The sequence below is a fragment of the Myotis lucifugus genome, unplaced genomic scaffold (assembly GCF_000147115.1).
Source record: "Myotis lucifugus unplaced genomic scaffold, Myoluc2.0 scaffold_132, whole genome shotgun sequence".
NCBI lineage: Eukaryota > Metazoa > Chordata > Mammalia > Chiroptera > Vespertilionidae > Myotis > Myotis lucifugus.
This window is the reverse complement of record NW_005871180.1, coordinates 594,630-606,963: the sequence shown is the minus strand read 5'-3', so window position 1 is coordinate 606,963 and position 12,334 is coordinate 594,630. Positions and strand designations below refer to the sequence as shown.

The following is a 12,334-nucleotide window of genomic DNA, read 5'->3' as shown; positions in this document are numbered from 1 at the left end:
AGCAAAGAGGTGAAATTGAGATAGGGAAAATTAATCGCTATAAGGAACGATGAAAATAGAATGGAGAACACTAATCTCAAAAGAAAATAAAGAGAAAATAAAATGGCATTTTAAAAAATGGTAAAATGGTAGCAGTAATAATACTGGTTAAAAATAAAAATGTGGTAATTGAAAGGGTAAAATCAGGTGATGGAAAAAGAAGAAAAAGAAAAAAAAATTGGTTTCTTAGTAAAAAGGCGAAAAAATAAAAAAAAAAATAAAAAGAAAAAATTTGCAGTAGTGATGGTCTTTCGGTTCTTCTACTCTTCAGCCTGGTTCGCCTTAGTCCTGCCAGGTATTTAGGAGAGTGTTGAATTTCCCTGCATTACACTGTTCCTCCATGTTGTAAATCACAGTCCTGATTTTAAAGCAGGCCGTATTTGTGATCCAGTCTGCCTTAATTTGTATTCCCCTAAGAGTCAGTTTGTGGCTCAGCCTCTGGGTGGCAGTGTTTTTGGGTTGGCCTCTGAGCTATACAGCTACTCTATCCTTTTTTAATCCTTACCCTGCTCTGTGTTGTTGGTGGGACTGAAAGTCCCTCTATAGGCCAGACCCTGGTAATTCCCAGGGACTAATCAGCTTGTTTTAATCCTTTATCTCATACAGGGTGGAATCTGGGTGTGGCTGTGCTCCTTGCCTGGGGGGCTGGGGGGAGGAATTCCACCCTCTGGAGGGAATGGCTGCCCCAGTCCTGGGCCCAGGGGTGTCTCAGCACTCAATTCGCTGCCACCTCCTCCGGCTCCCCCTCTTTCCTCAGCCTCTCCCCAGATTCCCCTCGTCTGCACCTTCGCCCTCTCTTCAGCACAGGTGAGTGTCTGTATCCGAACTGTCCTATGAGCAGGGTTCAGTGAAAACAAAGAAACAGACAAACGCCGGCCGGCCGCGGAAACGCTCCTCTCTTACCGGTCTGGGAAACGCTCCTCTCTTACCAGCACTGCATGATCTGGGAAACGCTCCTCTCTTATGGGCACTGCATGGTCTGGTCAGTTCCTCAGGATGCCCCCTTTAGTCTCAGTTCTCCGCAATCACAAAATCCAAATCTCAAATCTCCTGGCGCCAGCAAACCCGAGGAACTCCTTACCCCGGTCAGGGTCTTTGTCTGTCCCAAGAGACGCGGCTGTCTGCCATTCGGTCTCCCTCCGACCCTCTAGGTTGGCATTTTTGTAAGTAATCTCTCCCTTAACTCCTTACTCTTTACTGGTTTATTCAACCAATTAGGAGAATTATAATATATATTATATCATATATAAGAAAATATATTAATATATATCATTATTCAAATAAACAATATTGGATCTCCTTTATTTACCAGGTTTTAAAAACAAGTTTATAAAATCATTTTATATTAATAAATAAAATACAAAATCAACATTAAGTATGTAGACATTGTTGAGAATTACTTGTGCATGACAATTCTCAGCATTGGTATAGTCATCAGTGTCACTCATGGTTTTGGAGGGAATGAGATGTTCGCTAGTCTCCCACCCTGAGGCCTGTGCTGTGACCCCATTCGGCACAGGATAAGAATACTTATCTTGTTGGGAATACACTGAGTCCTGTTGCCAGTTTTCTCAGTCGCACCTGTGTCCTTTGCTTAGCAGTGGTTCTCAACCTTGGCTGCACATTAGAATCACCTGGGAATCTTTTTAAAAATCCGGATTTGGGCTCATCCTCCGGAAATTCTGTTTCTTTGTTACTAATGTTGTGGCCCCACCCCATAACAAAGAAACAGAATTTCCGGAGGATGAGGCCCAGAAATCAGGATTTTAAAAAAGATTCCCAGGTGATTCTAATGTGCAGCCAAGGTTGAGAACCACTGGCTTAGTAGATCCCTAAGCTTGGATGCTGACATCTAGTACCCCATGGTAGAAGACACAGAACCTTTTCCTCTCTACTTAGTCCTGCTTCCCTCTGCCCTGAAGTCTTCACTGCCTCTCCTTCCTTTTAGCTTCATTCTCAGGTTAAACCCCAGCATTCTGGTCCCTCGAGCACCTTATTGCAAAGTGTGACCCGCCCTCCCTCTAGTGGTGATTAGAAAATCTTTTCCACCATTGCCTTCTGCCCCCCAGCTTTACAAGATATAATTGACACACGTTGTGTAAGTTTAAGGTGTTGACTTGATGTACTTGAAAATTATTACCACCAGAGCATTGACTAATACCTTCATCACATCACGTAATTACCATTTCCTTTCTGTGGTGAGAACAGTTCAGATCGACTTTCCTAGCGATCCATTGCCTTTGTTTTCACAGGCTACACACAGTCCTGGCAGTGGGCTGGGCCCTTCCCTCACAGCAGGGCCCAGAGACCTGGGAATGGAGATTTTCATGCATAAACTGGGTGCCTCAGCAGAGTCCGAACAAGGGGAGGGAGGATCAGAGACAGTCACTATGAGGTTCTGAGGTTTCTTTTCTTTGGAGGCGCTCAAACACTACCCTGTGTACTTCCGTCTCTACTTCTAGCTTTTCATCATGGTGTCCCATGTACACATTTCCTGTGGACCCAAAAGAAGGTCCAGTGTTTCTTCCCTACCCTCTGATTTCTGAAAAGTAGGGAGGTAAGAAGATTTTCAGGTTTTCATTTAGAGGTGTGCCGGCTCTCTGGAAGAGGAAAAAGCCCTGATTTATAGTGCTTGCTGTTTGCTGATTTCTGTGTTGTACATATTGTACTATAGCAAATTTCAGCATGACGTCAGCTGACTTGCATAACTCTTGAAAATTTAACAATTGACTCTCATGAATCTGGACAAGCTGGATTCCCACACTCTACTCTTTATTGTGAACAATGATATAAAAGAAGAGATATTCATTTTCCTCCCATTTTTTCCTTCTCCTACCTACCACCCGCCCCCCCCCCACCTTTGCTTTTTTCACTCAGTGAATCACAGAAAAAAAAAGTATAAATGTATATATGTCAGCAAATTTGGGCTATAAATGTCCAAATAGTAAATAAATATTTTAGAGTTTGCAGTTCATAATTGGTTTTGGTCACAGATTAAAAACAACAACCTTTGAAAATGTGGAAACTATTCTTAACTAAAGGACAGCACAGAAACACAGGCTGAGGGTTAAATTGGCCTGTGGGTTATACTTTGCTAACCCTGGGATTAGATGATCCGGTTAGGTCTTTAGAAATACATATTACAGAAACTTGAAGTTTATAATTTATATATACTATGTTATATTATCTATAAGATAGCCCACATACCACACCATATGTTTATTTCAGAGAAAAAGTCCAGACTTAGGTTATCCTGAGCATTTCGCTGGAGTTGGGGGTGGGAAGAGGTGAGGACTCTGAAGTGATGATCTCAGTGGTGAATTCAGAAAAGCATGGCCTCAGGGCATTTTTTCTTTCTTTTTTAAAATAGCTTTATTGAGGTATAATTTACATATTTAATTCATCTGTTTAAAGTATGCAGTTCTATTTTTGTAATGTATTCATAGCATTGTGCAATGATCACCACAGTCTAATTGTAGACTATTTTCATCTCCCCTAAAAGAAACTTCTATACTTTCATTTATTTATTTTTAAAATATGTTTTTATTCATTTCAGAGAGCAAGGGAGAGGGAGAGAGAGATGGAAATCAATGATGAGAGAGAATCATTGATCAGCTGCCTCCTATATATCCCACACTGGGGATCGAGCCTGCAACCTGGCCATGTACCCTGACTGGAATCGAACTGTGACCTCCTGATTCATAGGTTAACGCTCAACCACTTAGCCACACCGGCTGGGCAAACTCCATACTTTTAGCACTCAATTGCCATCCCCTCCCTACATGCCTGTCCTTCCAGCCCCTGGAAACCACTAATCTAGTTTTTTTTCCCCACCATCATTTATACCCCCCCATACCCTCTTCCACCTCCACCCTCCCACCTGCAATCACCACACTGTTTTCTGTGTCCATGAGTTCTTTCTCTTTTTTTCTTTTTTTTTAATCCCTTCACCCTCCCCTAACACCCCCTCTGCCACCACCCCCTCCAACAACAACTTTCTGTCTCTATGAATTTCCCTATTCTGGACATATTACATAAATAGAATCAAATAATATGTGGCCTTTTGTGACTGGCTCCTTTTAAGGTTCATCCACATTGTAGCATGTATCAATACTTCATTTCTTTTTATTGCCAAATAATAGTCCATTGTATGGATATACCACGCTTATTTATCCATTCTTCTGTTGGTGGACATCTGGGTTGTTTCCAGTTTTTGGCTGTTATGAACAATGCGGTTCTGAAGATTCACATACAAGTCTTTGTATGGATATATGTTTTCATTTCTCTTGAGTAGAGTTGTTGGGTGATAATAACTCTTATGTTTAGCAGTATGAGGAGATGCCAAACTGGTTTCCAAAGGGATTGCATCATTTTACAGTTTGTACCAGCAGTATATGAGGGTTCTGTTTTCTCTGTATCTTCACCAATACTATTTTTTTTTTTAGATTATAGCCATCTTAATGCTATAAGTATCTCATTGAAGTGGTATTTCATTGTGGTTTTGATTTGCAATTTGTATTTCCTTAAAGACTAATGATGTTGAACATTTTTTGTGTGTGCTTATTGGACATTTATGTACATCCTTTGGAGAAATGTCTATTTAAATATATTATCCATTTGTAAATTGAGTTATTTGTACGTATTATTGGTTTGTAATTGTGTAGGTACAAGTCACTTGTCATATTTATGATTTGCATATATTTCTCCCTTTATGAGGGTTGTCTTTTCACTTTTCTGATGGTTTAGTTTGCAGCACAAAAGCTTTAATATTTTGATTAAAACAAAGTGTTTTGATATTTTGATGAAGTACAATTATGTGTTTTTTTCTTTTGTCACTTGTGCAAAAAATCCAAATTCATTAATATTTATTCTTAGGTTTTCTTCAAAGTGTTTTGTAATTTTAGCTCTTGCTTAATTTAGGTCTAATCTATTTTGAATTAATGTTTGCGTATGGCATGAGGAAAGCATCCAACTTCATTTTTATTTTTGTTTGTTGAAGTTCAGTTGACCCAGCATTATTTGTTGAAAGAATTGAATTGTCTTTCACCCTTGCTGCAATCATTTGACTATAAGTGTGAGGGTTTATTTCTGGACTCTCAGTTTTATTCTATTGATCTATCTATATGTTTATTCTTATGCAAGTACCACATTGTCTTGAATACTGTGATTTTGTAGTAAGTTTTTAACTTGAAAAATGTGAATCCTCCAGCTTAGTGATTATTTTTCAAGATTATTTTGGCTATCTTGGTCCCTTATTGAGACGGGTAGGAACACGTGGCATGTAAATCCAGGCTAACTACCTGAGTTATTATTCTTACAGCAGTGTGTTTTCACTTTTAAAATTTTTGTTTCAAGTTTTCCTTAAAGAAGAAAATAATATTCATTATTTCTGCTCTTTCCATTATAGTTTTTTTTTAAGGGAAATAGAATAGAGTGAGGGCTGAAAAAAATGGTTTCAGGCTGCTTAAAACAGAAGGAAGAGAGAAAGAGGGTGACAAGATTACGTTTATTTAACAGTAGAAAAAGAAGGCAAAGAGATTGGAGGGGAATGAGCACATGTCTGGTCCATTCTCTTCATTTTCCAAGTGAACACACAGGCCCAGAAACACAGTCTGAGCCGGCAGTGCCCAATACCTTTCCTCAAGGTGATCTCTGAAGGATAAGAAGCTGTTTGTCAGGTAAAGAATGAGGGGAAGGAGATTTCAGGTAGAGGGGGCCTGGTATACAAAGGCCTTGAGGCAGGAGAGAGCTTATATGCAGATGTCAAAGATGGTGGCTCTGGTTGGAGCAGAGGGAGTGATGGGAAGCCAGTGAGAAACAAGGTGGAACAGTAAGGTAGGGCCTTCAGCACAAAGAAACTTGTAGGTTGATAAGGAGTATGGATTTCTTCTAAGTGCAGTGTGAACAGTTTTAAAGAGGGGAGTAATGCAAAAAGATTTATGTGTTAAGATGACTTGGTACTACTTTGTGGAGAACAGAGCAGAGGTGGAGAGTCCAGGTGTGATTCTGCAGAAGGTGAGATAGGCAAGGGAAAGTGGATAGACTAAAGATTTGGTTTGGAGTTAAAATTGATAGGACTTGCAATTTAAGGCATTGGTAGGACTCCCAAGAAGAAGTTGGATTTACTTAGACTAGAGAAAGAGGGCAAGTGTAGATGCCCCACCGCTACCCCCAGAGAGTTGGGTTATTCTGGAAACAGATGTATTGGCTTTTTATGAAGCTCCTGAGAAGTGCGAAGTTTTAGATTAAGGTGTCCATGACTTATTGTCGAGATGTTTTGACCAGATGTAGCCCCACCAGTAGCAGGGGGTTGTCCTCAGAGAAGTAGAACTTCCTTTCACCCAGAATGCCCTTCCTTCTTTCCTGATGAAATGCTTATCGATTCTTCAAAGTCTGTCTCAAATGTTACCTCTTCTATCAAACTTTCAAGTTAGTGATTTAGCAAACACATATATAACATTTATTATGCCTCTCTACCCCTTATTATTATGTTTATATAACAATTATTCTGCATAATGTGCTGTCATTCTCTCTGTTCAACACATAGCAATATGGAGCATAGAGAGATTAAGTCACAAAAAGGCTTCACAGTCCCATACATAGCCACACTATGCTGTGTTGCCTTTTCCTGGGAGCTCTCTGTCCAGAATTACTGACTCTTCTTGCTTTCAGTGACCTCTCTCATACCCCTTTTAATAGTATGTGAAAAGTATGAGTTAGTTGTTTAAATGTTTTTCTTCTTTGGTAGAGAATGAGCAAGTTGAAGGCAGAAACTGCATGTTTATTTTCATATCTCCAGTGTTGGGTACATAATAGATACAGAATGAGTGAAAGAATGAACATGAATGAATGAATGAATGGCTGAGGGTATAAGAAATTAAAGTGGCAGGAGTAGGAGGGGGCTTCTGTAACCATATGCAGCCTGCACTTTTTCTAGGCCAAAGAATCCCTGAGCTGCATGACAATTCAGGCCAGTGTAATTTCTGCCTTTGACATCATATTATTTAAGAGTTTCCATTAATCCTTTGATGTGTTCTAACCTAATAATGCTATTCTCAGTGAAACAGATGATGAAGCGCCTTCACTGGCAGGTATTATGCTCTTTAAACACAGTTGCTCTTTTGTCACCAAGGATATTTCTGCATCTGATATTGATTTAAATATTCAGTTATGAATGTCACGAAGACAACTTTATTTTTAGCTGAGGATTGTATTGGCTGAAGAATCTGGCAATGTGAACAGTATAATGCATGCTTGCTAATCTGAAGAGAATGAATGGAGTGGCTTCATTGATCAACATTCATAAGGCTTTTCATTCTGTGCTGATATAAAGTTGAAAAATATTGGGTGCTATGATTTTACTGTATTTTAGTGTCAAGTGGTAAAAGCATCTTTGAAAAATTCATTACATTTTGCAGACGATTCAAGTTGTGTTGATCTTTTACTCAAATATAGATTTATGCAGGTGTGCCTTGAATTGCAGAATTTGGAAATGATGTACGTTACCAAAGAATCTTCAGGAAGTTCATCAAATATCTAGAGTGAGTATAATGAGTTTCGGGACTGGATTACCATCTACCCTTCTCAATAAAGCAAACCAACCAAACATGATTGCTAGCCAGATGGAAAATATAAATAGTGGTTTAGCTTGTGTGCATAACCCTCAATGTAGAGTTCTGTGAAATTTACATTAGAATATGCACTTTAGGCTTTATCCAAAGTGGGATTTTTACTCTGTTTGTTTATCTAAAACTGGTGCCCGCAAGTTCAGGTGTGCTTGCAGAGGGAGGCAGGGACCAGGTCGCCAGACTCCAGTGCCACCTGCTTGAGTATGGATGAGGCTGGCAGGCTGCTTCCAGAAGGAAGTGTGGTTGGCAGAATAATGGCCAGCCCTAAAGAAGTCCACATTCTAATTCTTCAAAGCTGTGAACCTTTTGCCACTGCCAAGGGGACTTTGTGGATGTGATTGTGTTAAGGATCTTGAGATGGGGAGCTTATCCTGGATTATTCAGGTGGGCCCAATATAATTATAAGGGTATTTATAAAAAGGATGAGGAGGGTTATAGAAGGACATGTGACGAAGCAAAGGTCTGATGGAGGGTCACACAAGGGATGTGAACAGTCTACAGAAGACGGAAAAAGCAAGGAAACAAATTTTCACCTAGGATCTCCCCAGCCCTGCTGACACCTTGACTTTAACCTAATGAGACTTTGAATCTACAGAAGATGTGCTATTTTAAGCCACTCGGTTTGTGGTAATGTATTATAGCAGCAATAGCAAACTAGTACAGAAGGTTTGGGGACCTGCCCAGATGTGTTTACCACAGGGAGCAAGAAACAAAGGGGAACCCTCTGCGTCTGATCCCAGGAAGTGAAGGAAGAAATAACCCTGCTCGCTGATAAAATGTTTTCCAGTTAATGGCAAACGTCAATATATCAAACCAACCACACTCCTGTCCTGCAAAGGAGTGAGTGAGAGAAGACAGAAGCTCATTAAGGAATCTCAGTGGGGAGAAGTTTAACTTCAAGAATTAGAGACTTACACAGCCATTTGGAAGATGGGAGAGCCAAGCCCAGGACGGCCACTCTTAGGAAACCTGGAAGTGTGACAATCACTAGATGAGACTCAGAAGGGTGCCAGCTCTACAGGTCAAACCTCACTTCTGCTGTTTGTTAACCCTCGTGGGCCTGCCTGCAGCCTCCAATGAAAAATAATAACTTCCACCTCCCAGATCTCACAGGAGGCCCTGTCAGTGGTGGACTCACCCAGGGACCCTGAAGACAAGAAAGAACAGTAGTTTCTAGGCGTTATCCCTCTGAAGTTCAAGGGCTGAACTGTACAGGGTATCAGCAATCTGACATGAGGGTGAAGAGAAAATGATGGCGAATTTTGCTTCTCTATAGTTTAAGGGAGAAACGTGAGAAGAGGATCATAAATATCCTTACCTACCACCCCAGTCTGTTTGTTCTCTTGGCCTATTGAGGCAATAGCTACCATCATGAATGTAGTGGCAAACTCTTAATATTATGCAGAGCCATTTGATAAACTCAGACTGAAGAGAGAGAGGATGGATGTGAAATTGAATATGAATAAATAAATTTAAAATGATTGTGTTGTAACTTAACTGCAGCTTAGGAGGTAACTATTTTGAACCTACATTATTTCAAGGGCATTTTTGAAGCTTTTAACAAATAATTTAAGCCCAATTAAATTTCATTGCCAGTGTCAGAAGCAGTAAAATTTTAGTTTCATAGGGCCTTTGAACTTCTGTGTTTACTGTGAGAGATCAGATTTTATCATGCCATTACCTCTACTTTGTAAAATTTGAAGAGGTTGCACATGTAACTGTTATCTAATTATTGATAGTTATAAATGCCATTTAATTAAATAATGCAAGAATAAACTCAGCATGCCTTATTTCTTAATACTTGCAATCAAGCATTTTCAGAAGATTTGCATAACACCTCTAGTTCAATCTTTAATTGCCTTAGAAGAGTCTAGAATTGCTTCTGGTATGTCAAAAGCAGCGAAGGGGGTGGTGCAGCCAGGGTGCAGTGCAGCACACAGGCATTTGGTTCCGTTTGTAATCTCAGAGGATGAAGGTGGGGAGCAGCCAACGTTAACACCAGGAGGTCAGGAGGAATCTATAAATTGAATGTGGAGCCAAGTCAAACCAAGATTTCCAATGATGAACTAAGAGTTTGGAAAAGAACAAGGGAGGGATGTGTCATGGAGCACTTGAGGTAGCAGAAGCTAGGAGTCCAGGGAGCAAGATATTAGGCATCACCAAATAGAACTGTCTGAAGCTATCACCCATTAAAATTCTTCAGTATCTCTAATAAAGTGTGGCTTTAATTTCCACTAGGGAATGCGATGTGATTCTGGAGTTCAAGGCATCTATAATATAAAACCATAATATGCAAATCGACCGAGTGGCTGAACAGCAGAACGACCTTCCGGACGACCTTACGGACAAAGCCCGGGCTGCGAGGGAGGCAGCCCAGGGCTGCCAAGGCCTACTCTTGTACAAATTTAGTGCATCAGGCCTCTACTTCTAAAAATATTAGTCAATTTAGTTTACTGTATTGCTCACCAAAATTAATGCTTCATGATCTCCTATTTCTGATACCTGTGGGAAATTTCATTTATATCCTTGGCTTCAAACCTACTCTCAACTCTGTTCAGCTTGAAACTCTGTTCTGAATTCAGACTTGCATATTCACTGATTATTAGGCACCCAACCCAGTTGTTTAATAGGTAGGAATCTCACACGTAATAGGTACAAATTTGAAATCATCACCCCTTTCCCACAACTCCAGATCTGTTCCCCTTTCTCTGTTTCCTCACTCAGAGATCTACACCAGCTAGTTGTCCCAGTCAGATATATGAACTTATCTCAGGTTTCTTCTTTGACTTTACCTCCTCTAATCGGTTGCTAAGATCTGCCAGTTAAGGCTTGAGTAGTTCTGTCTCCAGTGTAGCTTCTTCCCCTGTGCTCCCAAGCACTATGTACCCACTTCTGTGATAAATTTAGCTTACTGTATTGCAACTGTCATTTGCATGTCTGTCTCTTCCTTTTGATGACAGAGGAGAGAGACAAGGTCTTTTCATTTTTATCTTTTTGGTGGTTAGCCCAATATTTGTTGAGTCAATGAAATGCGTGAAGAAGTAAATAAATTTGATGAAAGCACTATGACCAGAATTTGTACATATTATGTCCTAATTTATGGTGAGCCTGATTCTTTATTCTATTTTACTTCCTCTTTGCTATTGAATATCATGTGACCTAATGATAAAAGTTGTATCAATTTTAGAGCCTTCCCAATGTAGCTATAAGATTTTAACATTTATTTTATGATTCACAATGTGAAATTTTGAAAATATACCAGAGAGATTTAAAATGAGCATGGAGCAGATGACTAACATGTAGTTTTGAGAATTTCAGTGTCAAAAAACATAAATTTATTTCTATCACCAACACATATCTTCTTGAAAATAAGGTAGAACTGATTCTAAAGGAAGTAATCACATTACCCAAATTTTAACAATTAAACTTGTTCATGAAAGAAAAGCAAAGCTTACATGACACTTTACAACATTTTATCTAGAGAATCAATGCCATTATTCAGTTACTAAAATGACCTTTCAAAGCCATGAACTTAAAAAAAGAAATGATTTTGTTTTAAAGGGAAACACTTTGTTCTAATTTGCAAGCCAACCGTTGTATTTTTCCTCTAACAGTGTTAAGAAATACAAATGACATATTTCAATTTTGAAAGGCATTATTATTCTTTTTATTCATTAATTAAGCATTTTATGGAAGAATTCTGAGTAATATTGTATATAAGAATCTTTTCATACGTGGACCTTCCCAAGTATGAAGTTTACAACCAATTTCTTCATTTGGAGACTCTCCCACCTGGCCCAGCACTGAACACAGAGGCAATACCTGATCTGATGATGTAAATCAGTTGGAATCCAGTTTACTAAAAGCAGCTTTTTAAAGTCTGCATCTATTGTGTAAATTAAAAGATATTTGTGTGCCTAACAACAAGGAACATTTATGTGGTTTTATTTATTAACTAGAGGCCTGGTGAATGAAATTCGTGCACGGGGGGTGGGGAGATCCCTCAGCCTGGCCCGCACCCTCTTGCAATCTGGGACCCCTCGGGGGATGTCCAACCACCTGCAGGACCGCTGGTTCCTAGCCGCTCGCCTGCCTTCCTGTCTGATCACCCCTAACCATTCTGCCTGCCTGTCTCATCACCCTTAACTGCTCGCCTGCCTGCCTGATCACCCCTAACCGCCTCTGCCTTGGCCCCTGCTGCCATGACTTCGTCCTGAAGGATGTCTGGAAGGTCATTCGGCTGTCGGGTCTAATTAGCATATTACGCTTTTATTATTATAGATGACTCCTTTAAAGACAAGTAGATTGTGAATGATTGCTTTCTAAAGCAGACTCCCATTTACTACATAACTATCATCCATAGATTTTTGGTCCTACTTTCTCATTTTTCTGATGTTTTCCACTTCTTATATATAAAATTTATTTATACTTGTTTGTCATAATCCCTGTGTCTGTTATAGCATATAGTCCTATTTCACCCATTGTAAAAACACACACACGTGCAAACATACATTAAACAATCAAAGAAACACACACAAAATCTAAGTTTTCCTTCAGTACTAACCTCCCTGCCTAGTTCGCCCTTTCTCGTCTCAGCCTTTTTGAAAGAATTACCTACACTCGCTCTCTTTACTTCTTCACCTTATCTTCACCTTTAAGTTTCTGTG

The 12,334-nt window shown here is 39.7% G+C and overlaps 1 long non-coding RNA gene across 2 annotated transcripts in view; it reads left to right on the top strand.

The window, feature by feature from the left end:
• The window catches only part of LOC106698064, a 23,139-nt gene extending 11,545 nt beyond the window's left edge, over positions 1 to 11,594 (top strand). Inside the window, exons 1-2 of one of the 2 annotated variants that reach the window (XR_002830601.1) lie at positions 7,467 to 7,580; positions 11,351 to 11,594. This is a non-coding gene — a long non-coding RNA (uncharacterized LOC106698064). Of the gene's footprint in view, positions 1 to 7,466; positions 7,581 to 11,350 lie in introns of those variants that run through there. The other variant, XR_001349353.2, reaches the window with a different exon arrangement.
• The last annotated feature ends 740 nt before the right edge of the window (positions 11,595 to 12,334 follow it).